We start from the raw sequence: 24,789 nt of genomic DNA, 5'->3' as shown, positions 1-24,789 counted from the left end.
TCTTCTTTTTTTTTTTTAATCAGCCCAAGACCAAAGCCATGGAGTGGCATTGCCTACATTCAGGGCGGGTCTTCCACCTTAACCCATTTTAGATGCTCCTCATGGACATGCCAGAGGCTTGGCTCCTAGATCTGGGTCCTGGCAAATTGACAATATTAACCATCACACTAATGACTGAAATGGCTGGTGTGTTGTCCAGTTTAGGAAGCGGCATCAAGAAAGGTACCCATGCCATGCAGTTTCCTGCCCTGGTATCTTTCGTGTGGAGAGCCAGCTGGGATTGCAGAGGACACTGGGCCAAGGTGCTCCTGTCTCTCTGCCTCCTTGCCTGAGGTGCGGTGCCCAGAAGGCCCTCCTGAGTTACTCCCCTGATTATCCCTGATGCTGTCCCGTCTGACCTCTAATGCCACCAGAGGAGAGACATTTTCCTGCTCTGGCATCAACTGCCACTCTTGATGGAGCGTGACTCTGTCTATAAACTTGGTGGATGCTGCCCTTCCTACACAGAGACATTGTGAAAGGGTACACATGCAGTCCCCACACTTGGGGGCAGGTCCTCACAGCTTCACCCCTGTCCAGTGTTCTCTGGCTGACATTTGTCACCCTCATGACACAAAGCATTTCTCTTTGTGTGTGTGTGGTGTATAGGTGTGTACGTGTTCGTGTGTATGTGCGTGCATGCGTATGTGGGGGGGGGGGCAGAGGTTGATGTCTTCCCCAATTATTCTCCACCTTATTTTTTGAGGCAGAGTCTCTCCCTGTGACATAGAGTTCACTGATTCATCTAGGCCAACTGCCCGGAAAGCTCCAGAGATCCACCTGTTTCTGTCTCCTAGCACTCAGATTAGAGGTGTACACTCCCACACCCTGCTTTATACGTGGGTTTTAGGCATCTGAACTCAGGTCCTCATGCCTTTTACAGGAGCACTTTGACTGGGCTGTCTTCCTAGCCCTAGCATATATGTTTGGCGTCATTCCCAAAGTCATACTATTTCTTTAACCAAATCCATAGGGGATAATGTGCTCCTGAGTCAAATGAGCCACACCCCTCCATCAATGGTCCAGTTGGCAAAGTCAGGTGGGTGCTGCCAGCCGACCTAATCTGGAGGCGGGGTGTATGTATGTGTAGGTCTAGATTTGACTACCCAGCTGCCACAAGGAAATCTTGGCGGTTATGCAAAGGGTTTGAGAACTCTAGACTTTTACCTTGGTGGCCATAGATCCCCTCCATCTGTCTGTGGGCCAGCCAGTGGAGCCAGCCAGGGCTTGAACATAAGGCTAAAGAGTTAAAAGGTTGCCTGAAGGGTTCACCGGAGTGGGGCTGCCTGGTGATCGGGGTGTGAGGGGATGGACAGAGGGAAGGGACAGTGCTGTCCTGTCTTAAATCGAAGTCTTTACTCATGACCAGCCGCACATGGGAGCCAGCTCTGGTTTGAGGGCTGGTCCCTGGGTCTCCCCAGGCACTCACCTCCCTGGGCCTGCTGGAGAGCTGCACCAGCCCGAGACAGCACGTGGTAGGTGTAGAGCTGTGCAGCGTGCAGGGGAGTTACCTATTTTGTTCATCTATACATGTGTATACCACGGCTCTTGTTTTTACGTGGCTATCGGGCTACGTAGCCACTTTCCTGGGCCACCAGCTTTGTCTTCTCCTGTTCCTATTCCATCATCCCATCTGCTCTTTCTCACAGACCTGCCAGTTATGGGATCTCACAGGTACCCATTGCTGCACTGTATAAGATTGCCATCCGCCTTGTCTGGTGTCTTCTTAGACATATGTATGTAGTAGAAGTTTCTCACAGGGACAGCCAGCTTGCAAATAACGACACGGAGACTTATTATTAATTATGAAAGCTCAGCCTTAGCTTAGCCTTGTCCCACTAGCTCTTATAACTTAAATTAACTTTTATTAATCCGCATTTTACCATGTGGCTTTTTACCTTTCTTTCATTCTGTGTGTCCGACTCCCTGTGTCTCATTGGTGTCTTGCTGGCATCCTTTGCAGGTCTCCAAAACCTCCATGGCTAATTTTGGTCAGCTAGTAACTAGCTCCGCCCTCTGATTCAACGTAAACTTTATTGGCAGTCTCAGAAGTGTCAGAGTGGGATCAGAATACCCCACAGCAGTGTTGGGTGGCCCTTCCTGGCCTCTGGTGGGAGACGAAGCCCACAGTGCTCTTGGCAGTCACCTAGGCTCTTATCACTGCCTTGGCTGACTCTGTTCTTATCTGCCTGTTGGGGACTGGCTGGTCCAAGCTGGCCTGGAGCTGGCCCAGCAGCATCTATGGAGTGTGCACACCAGGCCCTGCTGAGCAGTGGGCTGCAACTTGCTTCACCTTCCTGGGGACACATAGGCCTGTTTCCAAACAGAGCTGCCCCCACCCCCCTCCGTGAGGCTTGTCCTGAAAGGCTAACTTGTTATGAGGTAGTATTTTCTCAGGGTAGGTTCTGAGAAAAGTGATGGCCCGGGATCTTGCTCAACATTTGGGGGCAGATTTTTTTTTATTCCATTTTATTGATTTTCTGTGTGTGGCAGGGGCCAGGGTGGTGTGCACATGTCCCACTGCCCTGGTGGAGGTCAGAGGACAACTTACAGGAGTCTGCTCTCTCTCACTTTACCGTGTGTGTTATAGGGTTCTCGCTCAGGTTGCCAGGCAAGTGCCTTTACCTTCTCGCCATCTCACCCAGCCCTGAGGTGGATTTCAAAGTTGGGGTTTCCATTTGCCGCCTTTGGGGAGTAGGTTTCTGGCCTTGAACACTATTTTCATTCTGCAATAAAAAACCCTGACCTCTTACCCCATCAAGCCTGGGAATCAGATCCAAGGGAGCAGTCGCCAGAACATGGCCTTCTCAGCCCCTCCCTCCCCTGGCTTGGGTCACAGGGTGAGCGTTTTCTGGCTACCTAAGATGTGGAAGGGCCCCAGGGTAATCTGGCTGGAGGAAGGAGCCAAATGGCTGAACTTCCGGAAAACAGGGACTGAAGGGTAAGAAGTAGCTGCCTTGAGAAACAAGGGGGGGGAGGGCGGGTCTGGGACTCAGCTGTGAGCCCAGATGCTGAAATGGTCCCAGCAGGAAGGGGTGTGGTGAGTCAGAAGAACTTGAGATCCCAGCTCCAGTCCTGGCTCCTCCCCTTGGTAGCCAGGTGCTTTCCAGTCCTCATTGCTGGTCCACGGCGAGTGCCCTGGGACAAGTCTGTGGTCTTCTAGGTCCCTGTGGGGCTCTCCTCCAGTGGGCACCACCCATGTGGGAATCTTTGGCTTCCCAGGGAGGGAACCCGTCTGTGTGCTTTCCAGCTGAGGCCTCAGACGATGCTTACCTCAGGCAGAGTCAGTCACAAAACAGGGAGGATTTCATAACCTCTGGAGAGGTTTGGGGTTTCATGACTTCAGGGGTGCTTTTTTTTCCTGGGAGGTAGGGGATGGGGTGGGGTAGAGGCCCCAGTACTGTTGAATACCCTTCCAGGCACAGGTTACCCCCTAGTTGAGAGTGATTCCCCCAATACCAGGGGGCAGGGAAGCCCTGCCTCTTGCAGGGCACCTCACATTCTTGTCGGGTGTCTGAGCCACCCCAGAGTAAGAATGTCCCCAGACTGACAGAGTCCCCAGGCGAGGCTTCTGTTCCCGCACTGTGCTCTCCACAGACCACAGCTTGGAAGGGAGATGCCAGAGTCACGGTGGCGCCATTGTTCCTGTGGTACTGAGTAGACGAGGTGCTGTGGAAAGGTCCGGTGAACATTTCATGACTCGTCGGGAGTGGTGCTTTATCCCCACCTCCATTTTCATGGGTATAAGCCAAAACTCAAGGACTATCATTCCCACAAAATGTGCAAGTCCCTGCCCTCCCCTGCCCTCCCCTCCCCTCCCCCACCGCAGAGCTGAGCTGTCACTCTTGCTGCACTGGCTCCAGCCAGATGTGGCCAGATGTGCCCAGCAGGTCCCTCTCTCCTCTCCCAGTCCAGATTGTCAGCTCCAGGAAGAAAGGGAGACAGGGAGGAAGGAATTACAGGACTGGGAAGCCAGCTCAGGGAATTACGCAGGTACCCCAGTTTCCCCCGAGGACTCGTGGGCAGGAGCTCGGGGCTTGAGTGGGCACTGTGGCCTGAGCAGGTCATTGCATGCCTCTGCCGTGAGACAGCTGCTGTGACAGTCTGGTGTCAGCTGGCCGTGCAGTCCTGGCCACTGTCCTCAGTGCCTGAGGCTCCTGTCACACACACACACACACACACACACACACACACACACACACATACACACACACACACACACACTTGCCGCAGGCTCCTGTCATACACACACACACACACACACACACACACACACACACACACACACACTTGCCACAGGCTCCTGACACACACACACACACACACACACACACACACACAGATATAAGACTTCTTTGTAAAGCTGGATGTGGTGGCACATGCCTCTAATCCCAGCACTTGGGAGACAGAGACAAGCAGATCTCCAGGCCAACCTGGTCTACATAGTGAGTTCCAGGACAGCCAGGGCTACACAGAGAGACCCTGTCTCAAGGAACCACCAACACCCCCCTCCCCCCACCCAAAAGGAGCGTGTGTGTAGGGGTCATCACAAGTGGTGTGTATGGGCGTCACATTCCTGTCGCGAAAGCTCTCGTTTCTGCCTGACTGGCTCTTCTGTTTGGGGTCTGTGCTTGGCTCCTCAAAAGACCTGCTTTCTTGTAGGATTCGGTCCATTCCGGACAGAGGTGGCCACTCTGCTGGGGGTTCTGTGACGGATGACGTCATAAGTAGGCTGACCTTTGAAATCTCTCCCTCATAAACTCCTGCAGCACAGAGCTTCCTTGTCCAGGAGGCGCGGCCGGGTTCTTTCAAGACTGGTAAAGCCAGACCTTCAGGAGAGCGGCAGGGAGGGCTCGGCTGGCCCGCCCTTCACTCCGACTCCTGCGGCCCCCAGCCCCGAGCTGTCCCGGAAGCTCCAGCTGGTGAGCCTTTACCCTCACCAGCGACTTCCATGAGCGCACATTCTTTTCTTACTGACTGACACGAGGTTCAAGAGCATAAGCTTTGGCCTCAGACAGACCAGGGGCCAGGCATTTCTTTTCTTTCTTTCTTTCTTTCTTCCTTCCTTCCTTCCTTCCTTCCTTCCTTCCTTCCTTCCTTCCTTCCTTCCTTCCTTCCTTCCTTCCTTTCTTTCTTTCTTTTTCTTTCTTTCTTTTTTTTTTTTTTTTTTTTTTTTAAGACAGGGTTTCTCTGTGTAGTTTTGGTGCCTGTCCTGGATCTCACTGGCCTCGAACTCACAGAGATCCGCCTGGCTCTGCCTCCCAAGTGCTGGGATTAAAGGTGTGCACCACCACCGCCCGGCTCAGAAGAGCATTTCTATGCATGCAGTCCAAAGCCATGTGGCAGGTCCCCCCAAACCTGCAGGGACCCAGGCACCTCCTAGCTCACAGTTCTGCCATACCCCATATGTGACCTTATGGTCCAAGGTGACTGCTAGAGCTCCAGCCGTCACATCAGTGTTTGAGGGAACAGGTTGGAAGAAAGTAAGATAAGAATTAGTAAATGCCAGTGTTTTGTGGAAAAGTTTTGAAAAGTGCCTTGTAGCGTTCTTGCTCAGATCTCATTGGCTGAAACATAATCACAAGAAACTGGAAAGGAGACTGGTTAATGGGGTTCCCCCCACAAAGAGGGGGTTCTCAGTCATGGAGGAGGGTGAGAAGGGAACTGTGGGGTGGCTGTGGCAAGCAGCATCTCTCCTGTAACTCCCAGCTCCGACCGCAGGGCCTCCATCCAGTCCTGACCTCTTTACATCTTAATCTTCTCCTCTGGCTGGAACTAGAGTTGACAGATGGCGAAGCCGTGACCTGGCCTGACACAGCATGGGGACCGTTCGTTACGTCCACTGTGTTCTGTCACTGGCTGTCGATGTCTGTTTCACAGGTGCCTCAGAGAGCAGGGTGAGCTGAGGACACGCTGGCGGGGGGTGGGGGGTGTTCCCCATATCTTAACCTCCTTCCTGTCGCTCCCTCAGGTACCATGAGAATAGTGATGTGAAAGTACCTACATGAAAAGCCTGAAGGGGTGGCCCACCTATAATCCCAGGACTCAGCCCACACCATGGGGGTGACCAGGGGGTGACAGCCGGCCGGTCCTCTCTCTGTGCTGCTTGTGTGGTGTAGTGTTGTGTGTACTCCCCATGCTGCCCTGTACATTCAGGGGACAAGGGACTTGACCACGATCACATGGTCAGTCAGAAGATACCCAGGTAGTAAGACCAAGGCTTCCAGGCACCCAAGTGTTTGTGATTCAGCGTAGGAGCCAAGCTATGGTGTCCATCTTAGGGAATGGTGGGTAGGATGGGAAAATGGGTACCATCCTCACTGAGAAGGTCTGGGCAAGGTCTCATGGAGACTTAATTCCACCTCCCATCAGAACAGAGTTCTTCAGAGTCATGACTGAATTTTGAGAGTGTGGGGGCCAGCTCTATCACCTGCCAGCTTCAGTTGTATACTCACCACCTACGTTAGTTACTTTTTAAAAAAGTGTGTGTGTGTGTGTGTGTGTGTGTGTGTGTGTGTGTGTGTGTATGCATGCACATGCGTGCGTGCACATGTAGAGGCCAAAGGAGGATGTTGGGTGTCCTGCTCTATCTGCTTGGCCTTATTCTCTTGGCACAGGGTCTCTCACTAAAAAACATTGAGCTCAGGCTGGTGGCCAGCCAGCCCCAGCCAGCCCCAGCCAGCCCTGTCCCCTGCCCCCCAGCACCGGGTGCATGTCTACACACAGGCTTTATTTTTTTTAAAATTATTTATTTGTATTTTAGGTACATTAGTGGTTTTCCTGGATGTATGCTTGTGTGAGGGTGTTGGATCCCCAAAACAAGAGTTATAGACAGTTGTGAGCTGCCATGTGGGTGCTGGGAAATGAACCTGAGTCCTCTGGAAGAGCAGCCAGTGCTCTTAACCACTGAGCCACCTCTCCAGCCCCTACTCCAGATGTTTACACCTGTTCTGGGGGTTTGAACCCAGGTCCCCAGGCTTGTTCAGCAAGTGTTCTTACCCAGTGAGCCGACAGCCCTGGTATCAGTTACTCTTACCTTACTGTGATCACAGTACTAGAGGGAGCAGTGTGAAGGAGGAAGGACTGACTCCTGTTTCAGAGGGTGTACATGTGACCACTTGACCCTTTGCGCTTGGGTGGAACCTCAGGGGACAGGCTTGTGGGCAGGAGGCACTGTTCACTTCATGGCTGGCGGGAAGCAGAGATAGAGGAAGGGACTGGGGGCAGGTACAACCTTCAAAGGTACAACCCCACTGACCTACTTCCTTTATTTGGGTCTCAGACCTTCCTGTTTCAGAGCCTCCTTAAATAGCGCCATAGCTGGGAATGAAGTATTCGGCATGTAAGCCCATGGGGGACCTTTCATATCCAAACCATTGCCCCCTCCCACACGCTGTGCTATGGGCTGGACACAGGCATGGCTGAAGCCCCTGGGACTGTGATGCTTAGTCTATTTAGTGAGGTCCAGGCCAGTGAGAGAGCGTCTTAGCAACTGTAACAAACAAAGGATGGGAAAGAAGAGGAACACAGAATACTTGAGCACTCCTTGAAACTTCCGAAAGGGAGTCTGGAACGAAGCCAGGCCTTGCTCTTTTCTGGCATTTGACCTCCAGGGTTATAAGATACATTTGTGCTGTTTTAGGCCACCATGTTTGGGGTAATTTGTTACGGTAACAAGTGGGAAATGACAGGAGAGACTCCTGGGGGGGGCGGGCGGACAGGGAAAGTTTCTCCGAGGAGATGGAACAATGCAAACTCAGCAGGCAAAAATTTGAGAGAGAAGTACCGTGGGCAGAGGAAACCCTAAGAACACAGGTCCCGGGGCCAGGAAGCACTTGACTAGGTCAGCGTCGGTGGCCAAGTGCTTTGGTCAACATGAGACTGCTGACCTTTGTCCCTGCAGACTCCCCATCAGGCTATCTTCCTCATGTTTTCCCTTTGGTGCCAAGAGCTCTTTCAGCCCAGAAAACTGCTCGTCTCTCAAGAGGCGGGTCCACGGCCGTTTCTCGGAGAGCCCTCTGTGGCTCCTGCTCCTTCTAGCTCTTGCCTTGCTTGTCCCTCGGTGCCACTTGCTGATCTACCTGTGGCCTCTGCTGGGCAGCTGCCCAGGGTGGAACCTGGCTCTCCTCCACTTCTGTCTCTTCATTGCCTGAGGTCCAAGAGGCAAAACATTTGTTAAATGAATACTGGCTCTGTCTTTAGAAGTGTGCACGTATTCACCTCACTTTGGACTATGGACGGCAAAGGGTGCTAAGGACTCTGGCTGCTTGGCCGGGGGTGGAGGGCGCTGTGGAGGGAGCAGCTTGCCGCCGAACTCCGGCCCTGCTGTCCCCCATCCTTCCCATGCCAGCCACGCAATGGGACCAGGACCTCTTGCTGGCATCCAGCAGGCTCTCACCAGCATGCTGAGAGCTGGCAGGAGTAGGAGGCACTGGCCTCTTTCTCTACACCACCCCCCTTTGGGATATTGATACTGTTCCCTGGAGACTGTAGGCTTTTGGGTGACCCCAGACCCTTGGATCCCTGAGGAGAGAGGGAGCCTGGGTCCGCACCATCAACCAGGGACAACTGGACAGGTGCTGAACCTTGTGCTGCTCACAATGTGATTCTGTTGTTTCATTTCCCAAGCAGGGGGGCCCACAGAGGAGGGGTGGGTGGTTCTGACCTCTACCTGAGCTGCCCTGGTCCTGTAGACCCTGCCGCTCCATCACCAGGTTGGGGACGGGGGCTGGGATCCAGAGAGGCTGTTGATGAAGACCACAGCCTAGTAGATGAGGGATGGGGGTTGTGGGGAGGGGGCTTGGAGTGTGTGTATGCATTTGATTTGATTAAGCAACAGAAGTTTGAAAAGGAGGAAGGGGTTGGGAAAGGAGAGTGGAAAGGAAGGAAAGAGGAGAAGAGAGGGAGGGGGAGGGAGGAAGGAAGGGAGGGAGGGAGGGAGGGAGGGAGGGAGGGAGGGAGGGAGGGAGGGAGGGAGGGAAGGAGGGAGGGAGGGAGGGAGAGAAGATATCTCCATTCTCTTGTTCTGTCAAGATTGCCTGTTTCCTGGCTATTCCTTTCCAGTCTCTCATGTACATCCCCTCTGTTCTCTGACCTTCACCCTGCTCTCAGCTATACTGCCCACTTGTCCCTGGTTCCTGCTACCTGGCCTTGGCACATGACTGGTGGCCTGTGCTGGGTGGGACCAGAGCTGTCATGGCTGTCTCGTGCCTCCCTGGCACCTGATGCTGTGAGCTCCTGCCTCTCTCAGCGCTCTTGGCTTCCCCGACAAGTTGGTCCTGGCTCCTGAGAGAGCAGGGTTTTCATGGCACACCAGTGCTTTGTCTGTGCCAGGCTGGAGATCTGTGAGCAGGTGAGATTGGAGGGTACTTTGTGTCCCCTTGAGACCGTGTGAGGGCAGAGTGTTCTCAGGTTCCTCCCTGAAACTATTTCAAGTCAAGGCGTTGTCTAATAACACGGGAAAAATTGGGAGGTGAGACGGTGAGTGAGGAGCGTGAGGAGCCTGTGTCTTGGGTCTAAGAACCCAAGCACCCAGGCTTCCCGCTCTGAGTGTCCCTGTATTCTCTACATCCCTTAACCCTACACCACTGGTGTAGCAGGAGCAGACTCAGGGAGCACCTGCTGCATGCTGGAGCACATGGGCAGGAAGGATGTCCTGAGAAAAGCAGGCGCCCCGAGAGTCAATAGCTCCCAGTACCAGTCGCATAAGTATGCGACTCCTCTGGCTGCTTATTGGGACAGATTGCCACAGCTGCATCATCATCTCCCAGGTCTGCGGATCAGAGTCTTTTGCAGTCACCTGTGACTGTCAAAGTACCAGTTAGCTGGTTCCTTGCTGTCTTTAGCTTGTAGGGGTCACATGCATTCCTTGGCCTGTGCCCCCTTCCCCATCTCCATAGCCAGGGGCATTTCATCATCTGCCTTCACCTCTGTTCTTGTCAGGGTTCTGCTTCTCTTCGCCTTCCCGGGGACAGAGTGCCTCTTGTCATGGAGCTGGTTGGAGATGGCGGTAGGGGAGTTTGTGCTGTTATTTTAAGCCATTCTAGGAGAGGCGGTGAACTCTCTAGAGACTTGTAAAAATAGCATCAGTTCTGGTTTGCAAAGCAGTACATGGCCGCTGTCTATGGATGATACCAAAAACCACAGAGGAGAAATCAAATCATCCACCTGCAGCCGCCCCGTGTGGCTCACAGTTCACGTGATGCGTTTTCTTTCTGGACTTTTCCGAGGGCATGCTTAGCTCAGACTGGAGCCGTGTGGGGCTGACATTCACAGTGACCTCACGCTGGTTCTTCAACTGTCCCCAGGCGCTGGACGCCTTTGGGAGCTGTTCCCGGGCCTGCAGTGATGTCGAACTCCGTCATGGGTAGACTCACCACTCCTTGGCTGGTACCAGCAGCATAGTAGGCACCCTGTGCATCCTGCCCTTACTTTGAGGGCGTCTGTATAATATACTTTGAATGCCACTTTTTCCTCTTTGTGCCTCCACCCTTCCTGTGTCCTGTGCCGTGTGAGTGCCCCCTTGTGATGGCTTCGCTGCTCTGGGCCACTTGGTGTGTCCCTCTGGTCCCTCCAGCTCAGATGAGCTCTTGGCATCTTTCCTCTCATCCCCATTTCTGGTGACATCTTAGGGCATGTGCCTACATGGAGAGAGATACTGGATCACATAGGACAGGAACTGAGCTCTGGGGCTCTGAACCGTGGCCCGATTGTTTTCTCAGGAGGGCGCCACTTTGCAAGAGCCAGGTGCAGCCTCCCCAGGGAGCTGGTCCCTTTGGTAGAGCTCTGCTGAAGAAGCGTTTGTTCCAGCCAATAAGGAGCCTCTGGGGAGGGGAGGCAGCTGCTGTGGCCAGGGGCATTTCCATGGAGCATGCTGGTGTTTGGGTTTATTTTCCTTCTGGCACAGGCTGTGGCTGTCAAGGTGCTTAGTGGCAAATAAGACGGGAGCCTTCTAGATGCGGAGCCGGGTGGGTGGGTGGAAGAGTCTGGAAGGAGCCGTCGCCAGACTTGTGAGGCATTTGGCACCCAGGAGCTGACAGGTGGTTTCCTTCATGGGAGCCAAGCCTCAGATGGACAGGAAGCACCCACGTGTGTTTAGCCCTGAGTGGGTGTTGTCACTAGGGACCAGAGATGAGCACAGCCCCCGTGGTCCACTCTAGCTAGCCAAGGTGGTTTCTTTTATTATGACTCTTGGGCAGAAGTGGTGGATTTGATGGGATCGGGTGGAAGCCAGGCGAGAATGGGAGGTGTTGATCATGGTGATAGTGGCTGGCTTGATCTCAGTGAGAGATCCGGGCACATTTTCATGGGGGTCTGCTCCGGTGTCAGAGCCTCCTGCTCTGAATGTCCCCACCTTCTCTGCACCCCTAACCCTGTGCCTCCATGAGAGAACCAGCTGCTGCATTCCAGAGTACCAGGGTGGTAGGAGGGCAGGCCCCTAGAAGGGCAGCTGCCCCGGCACTTGGTACCTCCGGCACCATGAGGTGGTGTGTGGATCCCTCTGGCTATTGGTACCGATTGTCACAACTATTTTATCTTTCAGTTCTGCAGGCCAGAGCCTGTGACTGTCCCTGGTGGCAGTCAAGACACTGGGCAGCTGATACTCGGCTATCTTTAGCCTGTAGAGGCCATATGCATTTCTTGGAATGTGACTCCTTCCTCCGTTTTTCTGGCTGGGCATCTTCTCCTGTCAGAGGTCCGCTTCCCTTCTGCCTGCTGAGTCAGCTCCCGCCTGTCTCCCTCTCCCCGAGGCCCCTCTGCTGCTATCCGAGGCTCATCCTGAGAACCAGGAGAGCCACCCCAGATCCCCAAGGTAGTCACATCTGATAGAATCTCTTCTGCTGGGTAATGGTGACACCTATAGATTCCCAGGACTCTTGATGTTTTTAGGGAAGCTTCAAAATGTGGCAAGGAATGTCACAGAATATGGTCAGCCATAAGCTCACAGTCTCCTGTGCTGGCCTGTGGGTTGGCGAGACTGAGCATTCTGAGCCCTGCATCTGAGAGCCATTGCCAAGGGCCTTATGCAGGGCAGAAACAGCTCTAGATGGGAGGCATGGTATTATTAACACACGCATGTATGTAGGGGGGAAGCTTTTATTCTTGGAAGGCTACATTATTTTAAAATTCCATCCTAAAAAGACACCTCCCCCAAAGATGTGAAGGACACCTTGAGGGTTTATATGGGCCAGCTGTTTATTGTGTTTCTGGCCTGCTGCACCACTGAGCTGGGATGCCTACCCCTGAGCATGGGGGTGAGCAGGCTAGCTGCCTCTTAGCCTCTGAACCACAGGACCCACATAGTCTCAAGCAGCCACTGGAGTTGAGCCTGACTGGATTAAGAACAGGGACAACCTGAGGTGTTTGGTGGTGTCACCTGTCTCTCTCAGGTGTTAGAGGCTTTTCTCCGGGAAGGCTTGGGAAGGGTAAGGCCTGTCCCTAGCCCCTTGGCTTTGGCCCCCGTGGAGGCTCACAGCACCATCAGGTGATGTGAACTCCGCTTCTGTCCCTCTGTCCTTCCTCCGCCTGCAGCCAGTCAGTCCTCACCATGTGTTGATTTCATGTTCTGAGCATGCTGCGATGTGTACTGTGCTGAACTAGATAGGACCAGGGATGTGAGTCGAGCTGGAGAGATACGTAGGTACTCCTTGACTTGGAATGGGCCCACATCCTGATTGAACCCTCTGGAACTGTAAACATTGCCCATAGGAAACGTGTCCCCTGTGCCCCACGTTTGCATGCCCCAGCTAGGGTCAGCAGTGGCGTGGGCGTTTGCGAAGCTCAACATCCAGAGGTGATTGGCTGCACATGGCTGGCCTGGGGAAGGAGCCAAATTTACATGCAAGCGGGGTTTTTCTACTGTGTTCTTGAAAGGGAGAAACTGGATATTGGGGGGTCATGGGTTGGGGACCATCTGCATATAAAGTGCACGTGCAGGTGTGCGTGTGTGCGTGCATGTGTGTGTGTGTGTGCGTGTGTCTCACTTCTGGCTTCCCTGGCTCTAGATCCAGTGACCTCTTCCTTTGAGTCAGGCTTCTTCTCCTCAGCACCGAGACTCTTGTGCTCAGGGCAACTCTGTGAGGTCTGCTTTGTGCTTTGTGGCTGGACAGTTGTACACTGGTTTCTGAAACCTACATGCCATTAGCTTCTGCCCTCCCAGTGTAAAAACCTACAGTGTCGCCAGCAATTGCTAGATGTCTCCCACCCCGCCCCCGGTGTGTGTGTGTGTGTGTGTGTGTGTGTGTGTGTGTGTGTGTGTGTGTGTGTGTGTCACAGGAGCCTCCCAGGTTGAAGCATCGTTATAGCTTCTCCTTTGCCCCATTCTCTATCCCCCCTCCTCTCTCTCGTCTGTGCGTCTCCCTGCTCACTGGTTGCTGTCCCCAGTACAACCTGTACCTTGCACACATTTTCCCCCACTGCCTGGTGACCTCTCTGTACCAGATTCCTCAACCTTGCCTGTGAGGGTGCATCCTTGCTGTGTCCCCAGATCCAGCATCACTGGCTGATTCCTCTCTGAGCTTAGTGTTCGTTGAAAGGTTGAGTGACATGACTGTCTCATAAAAGTCCCACAGACACATACTAGACCAAGGAGGAGGTGTGGGAGGGGTCTCCTCTTCAAGCAGCTACGTGGAGAGGAAAAAAGTTCACAGGGACCGCACAGTGGGAGGAACCAGCATTCCGACACTCAGGGGGTGCTTCCCTCCTACCCATGGCCAGAGCAGGGTCCCAGGATGCTCAGGAACCTAACATACATGACACACATGTGACAGTGTGTTTGCTGCTTGACCACAAGATTACAAGCCAGCTCATCACAGGCCTGCAGCCACCATGTCTGGACAGAATGGGCACAAATGCTGATGAACGTCAGGATTGGGGGCACTATGCAGCCCTAGGAAGCCTGGAAGCTGTCAGCATAGCGCGGGGCTGCTGGAAGAGGAAAGAAAAATGCCAAGCATTTCCAAACAGAGCAGTGGAGAGAAAATCAAGACTTGAGGAGTAGGGTTGCAGAGATCTGACCCGAGATGCTTTTAAGGATCACCACAAGAGAGGAGGGCAGACAGCAAACACACTGACAAGAGGTTATTGTGGTGGACTCTGTCTCAGAACATAAACCAATCCCGTAAAGGCTCATAGCAGAATCACAGCCCCAAATGCCCATCAGCAATTCCAAAGTCCATCACACAAACTGCAGATCATGCTGGACCCTTAAACTGTGGTAGATCCATATTATAGAATATTACTCAGCCATCAAAAGGGATAAAACATTGAGAGATGCTACCATTGACATGCTGTGGATTATTGTAAATAAGATTGCAATGCTGATGGACATTGCAACATTATAGGAACTGAAGGAAGCCAGTCACAAAGGCTGCATGTTGTATGGATCCACTGATATGAAATGCTCCAAGTCTCTAGGGACAGCTAGACAGACAGTGTGATTGCCTAGGGCTGGAGATGTTCCCAGGGAGAAATAGGAGGCTTACTAGCAAATCTAGCATTGCCTTTGGGTAAAGTGTTTAAAAGATTATTTTATTTTATGCATATGAGTGTTTGGCTGCATGTGTGTATGTATACCATGTGTGTGCAGTGCCCATAGAGGCCAGAAGAGGGTGCCAGATCCCTGGAACTGGAGTAACAGGTGGTTATAAGCCATCATGTGGATGCTGGGAATAGAACCTAGGTCCTCTGGAAGGGCAGACAATGCTATTAACCACTGAGTCATCTCCAGCTCTTGGGTTCTTGGCCACTTTAGCATCATCCAATATGGACACAACAGGACTGTTGCACATGTAAACTCACAGAGACTGTGACAGCCTGCACACAACCTCTGTAGGTTCAAGCCAGACAAAATCCCCAGCACTGAGATCCTATTCCTAACCAAGAAAGTATTTGCAATTGATACCTGCTGGGAAAGGGAAATCAGTTTTCTTCAAATGGAGTTTCGCTGGGTCTATCAATCACACTCCAGGGCAGACCCCATGCCCAGGAGCAATTGGCCAACACAAAATGGACTCCATGGTGTTTTGTCTGTTTGTTTTTATATTGTTGGCTTTTTTTTTTTTTTCATTTTTGTATTGATAGAGAAAGACCATGAAGATGGATGGGTGGAGAGGTGGGGAGGATCTGGGAGGGGTTAGAGGAGGGGAAAGAATATGATCAAAATACAGTGCCTGAAAAAATTTTAAATAATAAATAAAACACAGAACCCATGTGGTTCCTGAATGGCCATAGCTTCTGCAGTGGCTGCCTATGATATATCCAGTTTCTGTGAGGAAGCTAGCTGGGGTTCCTAAAGGCCTGTGTGGGGCAGGTGGGGGAGGGGGTTTGGGGATGTGGGAGGGCTGTTGCTATGGAGAACTCTGATGCTCAGACTGTAGATCTTTAAAGCAGTCTGTTCTTTTCCACAAAGCTGGAGAATTTCACTGGGATGGGGACATACACACACACACACACACACACACACACACACACACACACACCGCCTTCAAGCTGGCTGAAAGTAAATGTTAAACAGAGTTCTGTCTGGGCATGAAGAGAATGGCTTGTTCCTTCTCATTCCAGCCAGCTGCTGGAATATGATTCACCAGGAAGTGAAAATGAGAAATTGATCTGGTCAGGGCCATAGCCAATTATTCCCCACAAAGAGTCTGACACACAGGCAGTGCCCTCTCCTCTCCTTCTCAGGCTCAGCTGTGCCACAGGTCACTTTATTTCCGAGGAGTCCAGATTGGCTACAGAAGCAGCTACCACTCGGTGTGTTTGTACATGGGTTTATTTTGAGAATTAGCTTATGCAGCGATGGAGGCATGACTGGTCCAGACGCTGCAGGGTAGGTCTGCAGACTGCAGGCCCAAGGGCGAGTTTGGAGTTTGGTTGAAGTATGAAGGCTGCCTCCTGGCAGGATTCCTTCTCCATCAGTGGTCCATCTTGATACTATTCATGCCTTTAAATGATTAGATGAGGCCCACCCACATTATGGATAGCTGTCATCTTAACAGGTTTTGGTATTCATCTCATTTGAAAAATGCCTTTGTTGAAACATCTAGAATAATGGCCAAATCTTTGTGTTCCATGGACTTGTCAGGTTGACCCATGAAGTTAAGCTGTTATTCTGAGGTGGTGGCTGTCCCGAGAGGCATGGGATTGGGAGGGTTGAGTATTAACTGTGCCACCTGCCTCTTGTAGGAAGGGAGGCCTATTCTCTGTGGCTGCCTGTGCATTGGCCTCTGTGCGTGGTTTGGGGTAGTTCTGAGACTCTCCCCAAGCCTGAGTTCAGGCTATCTTAAGGGGCTGATTAGTAATGGTAGGCCACTGAATGGGTAAGCAAGGCCAGAGTGAGGATTTATTCGTGTGGAGAAAGCATGTTTAATCCGGATCAGAAGATCTGCGGATCTGATGGGGCTGCTGACCAGTGACCCTGAGAACCAATGATTAATGAGTGTCGTGTAAAACCCCTCGCCAGCTCTCCTCGCCATGCTTCCTTTTTAAAAACACGCCCCCTCCGCCCCACACGGGTGCTGCTACTGTTTCTGTTTGCACAGCTCATAGGACACACTCAAGGTGTCCGGACTCCTCTGTGGCCCTTTCTTCCAGCAGCTCTGGGCTCCACCCAGCTCACCTCATACCCTTCCAACTAACAACTCCATTCTGAGTTTGTTCCTAGTGCAAGTCCCGGAAGGCCTTCTCCCACAAAAGCTGGTTGGAGCCAGCCTCTTCCTTGAGTGCGCATGCTATTTTGTCTCTCCCTTCTGGATCACACAGGCCAGTGAGATGCGAGACCCCAGTAAGCCCTATGACTCTTAGGGCTGGATGGGGACCTGCAGGGAGAACCTTAGGGGGCTGCCAGTCAACACCCTGCAATTACAGACACCAGATGGACTCCAAGGGGTTTCCTTAGAGTCCTAGAAGGACAAACCATACGTTTTAGTTTCTTTTCGTTGCTGTGACAAAATACCCTGACAAACGCAACATATTTTTAATTTAGTAGTTCCAGGTTATAGTCCTTTATTAAATGGTGGAGAAATCAAGGCATCAGGAGCTTGAAGCAGCTGGTCACATTATGTCCCCAGTCAGGAGAAGAGAGCAACAGATGCATGCATGCTCAGCTCACTTTCTCCACAATCCAGGATCCCTCTGCCTAGGGAATGGTGCCACCCACATCTGACAGGTCTTCCCACCTAAATTAATGAAATCAAGATAACCCCTGCAGACATACTCAGAGGCCCTCCCTTCTCCCAGATGATTCTAAATTCTGTTGACAGTCAGCACTAACCACCATGTCCTGTGATCTTAGACTCCTTACCTGCCCTGCTCATGCATAAAGAGTCATCCATGCTTTACAGCCATGAGTGGGTAAGTGTCATCTCTGAATCCCTCAGTGCCACACCTGCATGGCACTTGCTCTGTGCTGAGGAAACAGCATCTCCTTTTTTTTTTTTTTTATCTACTTCCCAGTAGATGCTGGGAAGACTTTTTGACCCACTCTGTTCATTCTGGATTGTTTTCCAGCCCAGCTCTTGCTGCGTGGCGCTCCACTGGTTGGTGATGGGTTTATTTGCTTGACTTTTGTTTGGGGAGGTGGCTGCCTTTTGTGGTGCAGAGTAGCTGGGCAAAGGTGAAGTTTCTATACAGAACAGTAGCTGGCCAACCCCAGGGCATGTAGGGCATCTGAGAAAACAGTGGCTCTGTGTCCCTGGAGTCTGGCTCTGAGATAAGCGTTAATGCATTTGAACAGGCAATGACTAACACTTGATCCCTGGCTCCCCACACTGGGAGATGCATGCATGGAGCATTTGTATTGATATTTGGGGACATTTGAGAACATGGACATGAATGCTAGCCCAGCCCTAGTGCTTGTTATCTGGCCTTTTGATGCTACCTGCTCACAGGAAAAGATGTCTGGCAGAGCAAGTGTCTCAGAAATAAGGTTAGGTTGCATCCTTGATGCAGAGAGAGCAGGCAGTGAGAGGCTGCTGCTGACTTCCAGGTTCCTGCGGTAGGAATAAGCTGGAGGGTCCTGAGTCCTCTACAGCATGGCAGGCTTGTGACAGATAAAGGATCCAGACACCTTCCACAGCTTAGGATGGCTTGGGTGGAAGAACTGGCCCATTCAACATTGCTCATGGGTTCTGCTGGGTACCTGTACTGAAACATAGGTCCCCTGAGACCTCAGTGACTCCAGACTCTTGAGACTGCCAGCGATGTTGTCAATCACAGTCTGTTCTTTTTTTTTTTTTTTTAAGATCTATTTTTATTGTTTTCATTATGTGTGTGTGTGTGTGTGGGTGCGGTATATACACATGAATGCAAGTGCCCACAGAGGTCCGAGGTGTCAGGTTCCCCAGGGAGAGTCAGTTGTAAGCCATCTGATGCAGGTGCTGGGAATTCAACTCTGGTCCTCAGGAAGCACAGGAAGTACTCTTAATCAGCATCTTTCCAGTCCCTCAGGCTGCTCTCCCAGGATGCTGTACTTAAGAACTCACCAGCTTGATGGGCGATGGGCGTTCATCTGTAACTCCAAAGTCTGTGACCACAGTTCTTTCATGGTGGTGGTGTGGGGGTGGGGGGGAGGAGAGGGGGAGGAGAGAGGGGCAGAGAGGGAGGGGCAGAGAGGGAGACGGAGAGAGAGGGTAGAGGAGAAGAAGAGAGGGGGGGAGGGAGGGACGGGACGGGGAGGGGAGAGAGGGGGGGGGGGAGCTGGAAAAATGGTTCAGTCCTTCAAGGCGATTGCCCCCTAATCTGGCAATCTGAGTCTGGGACCTATATGGAAGAAGGAGGAAACCGATTCCCTTGTATTGTTCTCTGACCCCCACATGCTTGCGGTGGCACGTGCTCTCCTCTCACGAATAAATAAATATAGTTTTTAAAGTTAAAATTTAAAAACCAGACATCCTTCCAGCAGACACTGGTCACAGCCGTGCCGTGACCCGGCTTCAGCCACCAGTCCGGTTAGTTGGGTCTCAGGCCCCTTGGGCTTGAGCTTTTTCTTGAAGTCCTGGCTGTCAGTTGGCCCCAAGCACAGTGTGGACGTGCTCGAAGGCCTCAGTGAGGACCTGCATGTGCTGTGTAGACAATGCTCCGGCCCTCTGGGGATCGGCTGGGGGCGTGAATGTGAGTTCAGAACTCAGGAGTCAGCAGCTGTGCATATCAAATGAGGCATCTTTAAACCAAGCAGGATCCTTTCATGTAAATGTGTGACCAGCGCTTCACCGTCACTGGACCTTGAATCTCCTCCAGGGTCAGTGGTGGTTCCTGTAGTTCAGCACTGGAAGGACATTATACAATGTAGATATGAGATTCAAACCAGACTATAGGGATCAGCTGGGGCTCAGTCACTCAACACTTCACCTCCTCTGGAACGTCTCCGATGGTCACACCGGCCTCCAACGATCTTTCCTGTCTCGCTTTGCCTGATTATACGTTCTGTTAGCCATTGACTTAATACATATCTGTAAGACATTAGTCGCTTTGCCATGTGGGTCTCTTATGCATGACAGTGGCCTGAGCCCCCTCAGGCTGTAATGATCTCAGATAATGTCTGTGCTTAGACTAGGTCATGTCGATAGTGACAGTCTTTCAACAAGTCCTGGATTCATTGATTGGCTCATTGACTTCCTCCTCATGACCAAATAAAGGCAGAACCGAGTAAATGAATGAATGGCATATTCACTGAGCACCTGCTGCGTGCCAGACAACAGCAGGAAGATGCTGTGATGAGGATGTCGCTATGGGGACGCTATGGTGTTGGGGAGTGAAGAGCGTCTCTCTTTCTGGCAGCAGGTGGGGCGTGTGCCAGGCAGCATGAACAATGTGTGGAAAGGCAGGTGCGTGTGTCTGAACTGATGTTTCTGTGACAGCAGGTGCTCATGGTTTGGGGCAGGTATGGGCTCCGTGCTCTCCATTCGGGCAGGGACACCCAGGATAAGGCGAGGCGAGCAGGCTATGTCCTCAGGAGCACTCAGCCCAGGGATCAGGTGGGGTGCTTAGAAGGAAACTCCTTTCCGGCCCCAGCCAGGCACAAAAGCAGGAGTCTCTGCAGATTGAGATCTTGTTTCCTGGCTCGTACCCAGCCGGTCCATTCTGTGGGAACCACTGGCCCGAACTGTTTCCTCTCTACTGTGTCTTGAAGCCTCAGGAGAGCTCCCCAGGGAATGGGGAGCGGGGAGGTTCTTCATAAGGTGCATGTTCTGGCCACTAGAGGGTTGTGCCTGCATGTCTTCCTCTGCCCTGGTATCTGAGGCCAGGCCTTGTAGAAGGAGCTGGCCAGTATCCAGCCACAGCAGGACTTGTTAATCTGTCATGGAGGTCACAGACAAACCTCTCGTGCTTGCCTCTGCCTTAGGGTGAAAGGAGGCCCGTTTATGCCATTAGCACAGGGTCAGCTTCCTGTCCCAGCCCTGTGTGCTGGCCTCACTTGTAGTTCCACCCTCTGTGTTCTACATTATCCTATCACAGGTGCGCGCGCGCACACACACGCACACGCACATGCACACACCCACACATGCACACACACAAGCACACAGTCACTCACACACCACACATGCACGCGCACACACATGCACACACAAGCACATACTCACTCACACACCACACATGCACGCGCACACACGTGCGCACACACGCACACACACAAGCACACACTCACACACCACACATGCACACGCACACACATGCACACACACAGGCCAAAGAATCTCCTCTGTAGCTCTCTTTTCTGGCCCTAGCACCTGCTGATGCACCCCCGGGATCCTCTACTCCTTTAGGGGTGGTCAAGAAGAAGGGGTCTGATGGGAAAGGAGTAAGTTTCCCAGGTCTGCAGATGACCGTTCCTAACCCCAGGAATGCCCCATGGTCCCTGTTCCCATCAGAAGGACCAGTAGTGTCAGGCTGCTGTCTTTCCTTCCATAGGCCCAAAAGATGGGAGTGGGAAATAGAGATTTGGGGGTAATATGGGCTCTAAGACCTTCCAGCAGTGTGGCTGTGAGCCTGCCCCAAGTCCCACTCTTCTCATTAGTGAGATGGGGACAGTGCCGTGTGTTAGAATTTTGGGTAACAAGTCACAGAAGCAGAGTCTAATGGACCTGCTTAAGGACTTCTAGGAAGAGGTGGGGGTGGAGGTGCTGGCAGGGGCAGCTGACTCGGGGAGGAAAGGACATCGGAGACCTGAACTTGACCTTCTCTGTATTTGATCTGAGACCCTCATTCTGTGCATGGATTTATCCCCAATTTTCAGGTACCATGACTTCCGCTGTGGCAGAGGCTCCTGGGTTCAAGGCTCGGGGGAGGAGAGAAGATCACTGACCCCTCCTGGGTCAAGTGTCCTCAGAACTAGTGTGTGAGCAGGAGAGGAGGGTTGTGGATTAGAACGTGGAGCCACAGTCCCTGCAGCCTGGGCAGCCTAGTGGCTGAGGCAGGGAGCAGAGAGCAGACTCCGAGGAAGGGACTGTGAACACGCCATTGTTGTTAAGATGGAGATAGGGCTGATGAGGGATTTTGGCCAGCTGCCCGACTCCTCTCCTCTCTCTCCCCTTTAAGTCCTGCAAGCTATTAAAAAGAGAAGACTAATTTGAATTAATGAGGTCTTGTTAAAATATTGTGAGCGGATAATTACTCTCTGAACCCAGTGTTTCCCAGGGCACCTGCTGGGTCTCTGTCAGAAGAACAAACTGTCATTCTCAGTCCGTGTCCTTCGCTTGAAATCTGTCCCTTTTTGTGGCTGTCGTTTTCTGCACGGGGGAGGGGGGAGACACGGGGACTTGGAACAGTATGCTAGGCAAGCGCTCTACCGCTGAGCCACACCCCCAACCCCAAGTCTGTTCTGCCCATAGGAGCAAGTGGGAGAAGAAACCAAGCAATTATGAGTAGTCCCCCTTCGAAGAACGGGTCTGGGCAGTTGTTTGGCTTGGGTGGACAGGGCATGAGTCATCCGGTTACTCGAGCTTTGGCTTTGGGCTACTTCCCAAATCCTAGAGGAACTTCATCCCAGGATGAAATGGACTGAATCTATGCAATGGCCCCATTGTATACATAGTCCAAAGAATCCGCTGGGTGGCATGCAAGCCTCCCTTACCAGAGTGCCCCCATTCCTACAGTGTCTGTCCCTCCTTCCCCACACATGCCAAGGAATGTGGGCTGACAGAGGGCTTAGAAGATTCCAGGCACCACACTTACGGCTCTCTCTCTCTCTCTCTCTCTCTCTCTCTCTCTCTCTCTCTCTCTCTCTCTCTCTCTCTCTGTCGATAGGGCAGTCCTGGGGGAGGCTTTCTTGCCTCTACTACCTGTGGACCCCCTCTAAGGCCTCAAGCTCCCGCCCCAGCCCCACCTAGGAAGCACCCGAGGCTCTCGTGCCTGTTTCCTGTTGAGCTCAGTGACACCCCCTACCCAGTCAGTTGATTTCCCTACATACTGTGGCCCCCATGCTGCTCAGCTTGGTTTTGAAGTGCGTGGACTGAGGGACCCTCCTGCTAGGAGCCGCCTAGCGTTCCTTCCCTTGCACAGTTCTATGCCTAAGGGATCTCGGAGAAATGGAGGTGGAGAATGAGTCCCTCCCGGGCCTGGCGGCAGCAGGAGGGCTATCTCAGCACCCTCACCCCTCGTGGGACAGCATGTGCCAGAGCCCTCCCAGAGGTGCTGGGAGTGATTCTGAGGGTTTAGTGCTGTCTTTATGTTGAGTTGCAAAGCGACCCGCTGCCACTGCCTCCTCCGAGAGTCTTTGTTGCCGACAAAAGGGGACCACTGGGCCCCCGCCGAACCTTCATAAAGCCCAGTCCAGCCGGGTGCCTTTGAGACTAGAGCTGGCTTTAAGATGGAACCAGCAGCTCCAGGATGCTCTTCATAACTTGGTCAAGTGGGTGTTGTGGTCTTGGGGTCTTGGACGTTGCCCACTGGGAGTGAAAACATGGGGGCCACATTTCCTTTCGCAGGTGTGCCCAGCGTTCTAATGTGGCAAATGACATTGCCGTCTTCAAAGTTCACACTTCAGAGCTGTGCGATTTGAGTTGCAAAAGAACAAAGCAAAAACAACCTCAGTGTTGTAAATAAGTGTGTCGTTTTGTGTTGGGCTACTTCCGTAGCTATTCTGGAGCACATGCGGCCTGTGGACTGTGGGTTGAGTACGCTTGCCCTGTACAGCCACCGTGTTTCCTAGTGGCTAAGAATACTCCTGAAGGGGCTGGAGAGGAGGCTCCGTGTTTACGAGCGCTTGCTGCTCCTGCAGAGGAGCCAGGCTTGGTTCCCAGCATCCATGGCAGGCGGCTCACCACCTCCTGTGACTCTAGTTCCGTGGGATCTGACTCCCTCTTCTGGCCTCCACAGATACCTGCAAACATGTGCGTAAACACAGGCACATACACAACTATTTATAAATCTTCAAAAAAAATACTGCTCGTGACTAAGGAGATGACCCAGTCATTAAAGTACTTAACACTCAAACTTGAAGGCCTGAGTTTGAGCCCCTAAAACTCACGTTATTTTTTTTTTTTTTAAAGCCAAATACTGCGGTGCCTGCCTGTAATCCTGGCTTTGTGGATTGAGGGGGCAGGCACAGACAGGAGGCTCCCCGGGACTCACTGGCCAGCTAGACTAGCTGAATTGGCAAGGTACAGGTTTAGTGAAAGACCATGTCTCAATAAGTAAGGTGGAAGCAATTTAAGACGACACTGGACACTGACTTCTGGCCTCCACACACATGTGCACACACGTGCATAGAACACACACACACACACACACACACACACACACACACAATACTGCTCTGGTCTGTGTTCTGCTCACTTGGAGCTGTGCATTCATAGATATGGTTTTTGTGTAAAGGGAGGTAAGGGTCATAATTGCCTGGGAGATTTCGGATTAAAGGAATTGATTTGGTGATGCTTAGCAAAAGACCGCCACTTCTACTGTGATAGGACATTTTCATCTAAAAATCACCACACTGATGGGGAGAAGGGAACAGGGAAGAAAGGGTTGGGGCAGAACACTCAGAAATTTCCTCAGTAGTAGGATTCTTAAAAAAATAAAAATTAAAAAAATAAAGATGGGGGCCCAAGAAAAGAACCACACAGTTTTACACCTGCTAAGTAGTTAAGGAATCTATAAATACCAAGATAAACATGACACATAGCCATAAAAGAGCTTTGGCTGTGGGCCTGGGAAGGGTGTGGTACAGAGCCTGGGGCCTTGCACCAGAAATGGGCATGGCATGCTCCTAGGCTGCAGGCTGCAGATCTGAGATCGGGGCTCTGCTGAGGTCCCTCTCTGTCATGCTGAGGTCTCTCATCTCTCTCTCTCTGTCATGCTGAGATCTCTCTATCATGCTGAGGTCTCTCTGTCATGCTGAGATCTCTCTCTGTCATGCTGAGGTCTCTCTGTCATGCTGAGATCTCTCTCTCTGTCATGCTGAGGTCTCTGTCATGCTGAGGTCTCTCTCTGTCATGCTGAGGTCTCTGTCATTCTGAGGTCTCTCTCTGTCATGCTGAGGTCTCTGTCATGCTGAGGTCTCTCTCTGTCATGCTGAGGTCTCTGTCAGTTGGCTGTGTCCTTGCCACCTTTGTGTATAGGTGTCCCCATGCATTGGTCTCTCTGTGTCCATAGTCCCCACAGTAGGTCACTAGTCAGATTGGATTCAAGCCACCTGCAGGCTTTGTTCCACTTTAACCACCTTGTCCATGGCCCTGTATCCACGTACAGCCCCACACCCATGCTTCAGCATCTGAATTTGTCCAGCTCAGTAGTGTAGTTGTGTACGGCTGCCGA

The 24,789-nt window shown here is 52.2% G+C and overlaps 1 protein-coding gene across 14 annotated transcripts in view; it reads left to right on the top strand.

The window, feature by feature from the left end:
• Clmn (calmin) overlaps window positions 1-24,789 on the top strand; it is a 103,768-nt gene that overhangs the window by 17,001 nt on the left and 61,978 nt on the right. The window contains exon 1 of one of the 14 annotated variants that reach the window (XM_076551320.1): window positions 2,938-2,980. The exons of the other annotated variants lie outside the window; for them this stretch is intronic. The gene's annotated coding sequence lies outside the window, so the exon portion shown is untranslated. Of the gene's footprint in view, window positions 1-2,937; window positions 2,981-24,789 lie in introns of those variants that run through there. 14 annotated transcript variants of the gene reach the window in all.

This window comes from Peromyscus maniculatus, chromosome 14, assembly GCF_049852395.1.
Source record: "Peromyscus maniculatus bairdii isolate BWxNUB_F1_BW_parent chromosome 14, HU_Pman_BW_mat_3.1, whole genome shotgun sequence".
Taxonomy (NCBI): Eukaryota; Metazoa; Chordata; class Mammalia; order Rodentia; family Cricetidae; genus Peromyscus; species Peromyscus maniculatus.
This window is presented reverse-complemented; position numbering and strand designations above follow the sequence as displayed.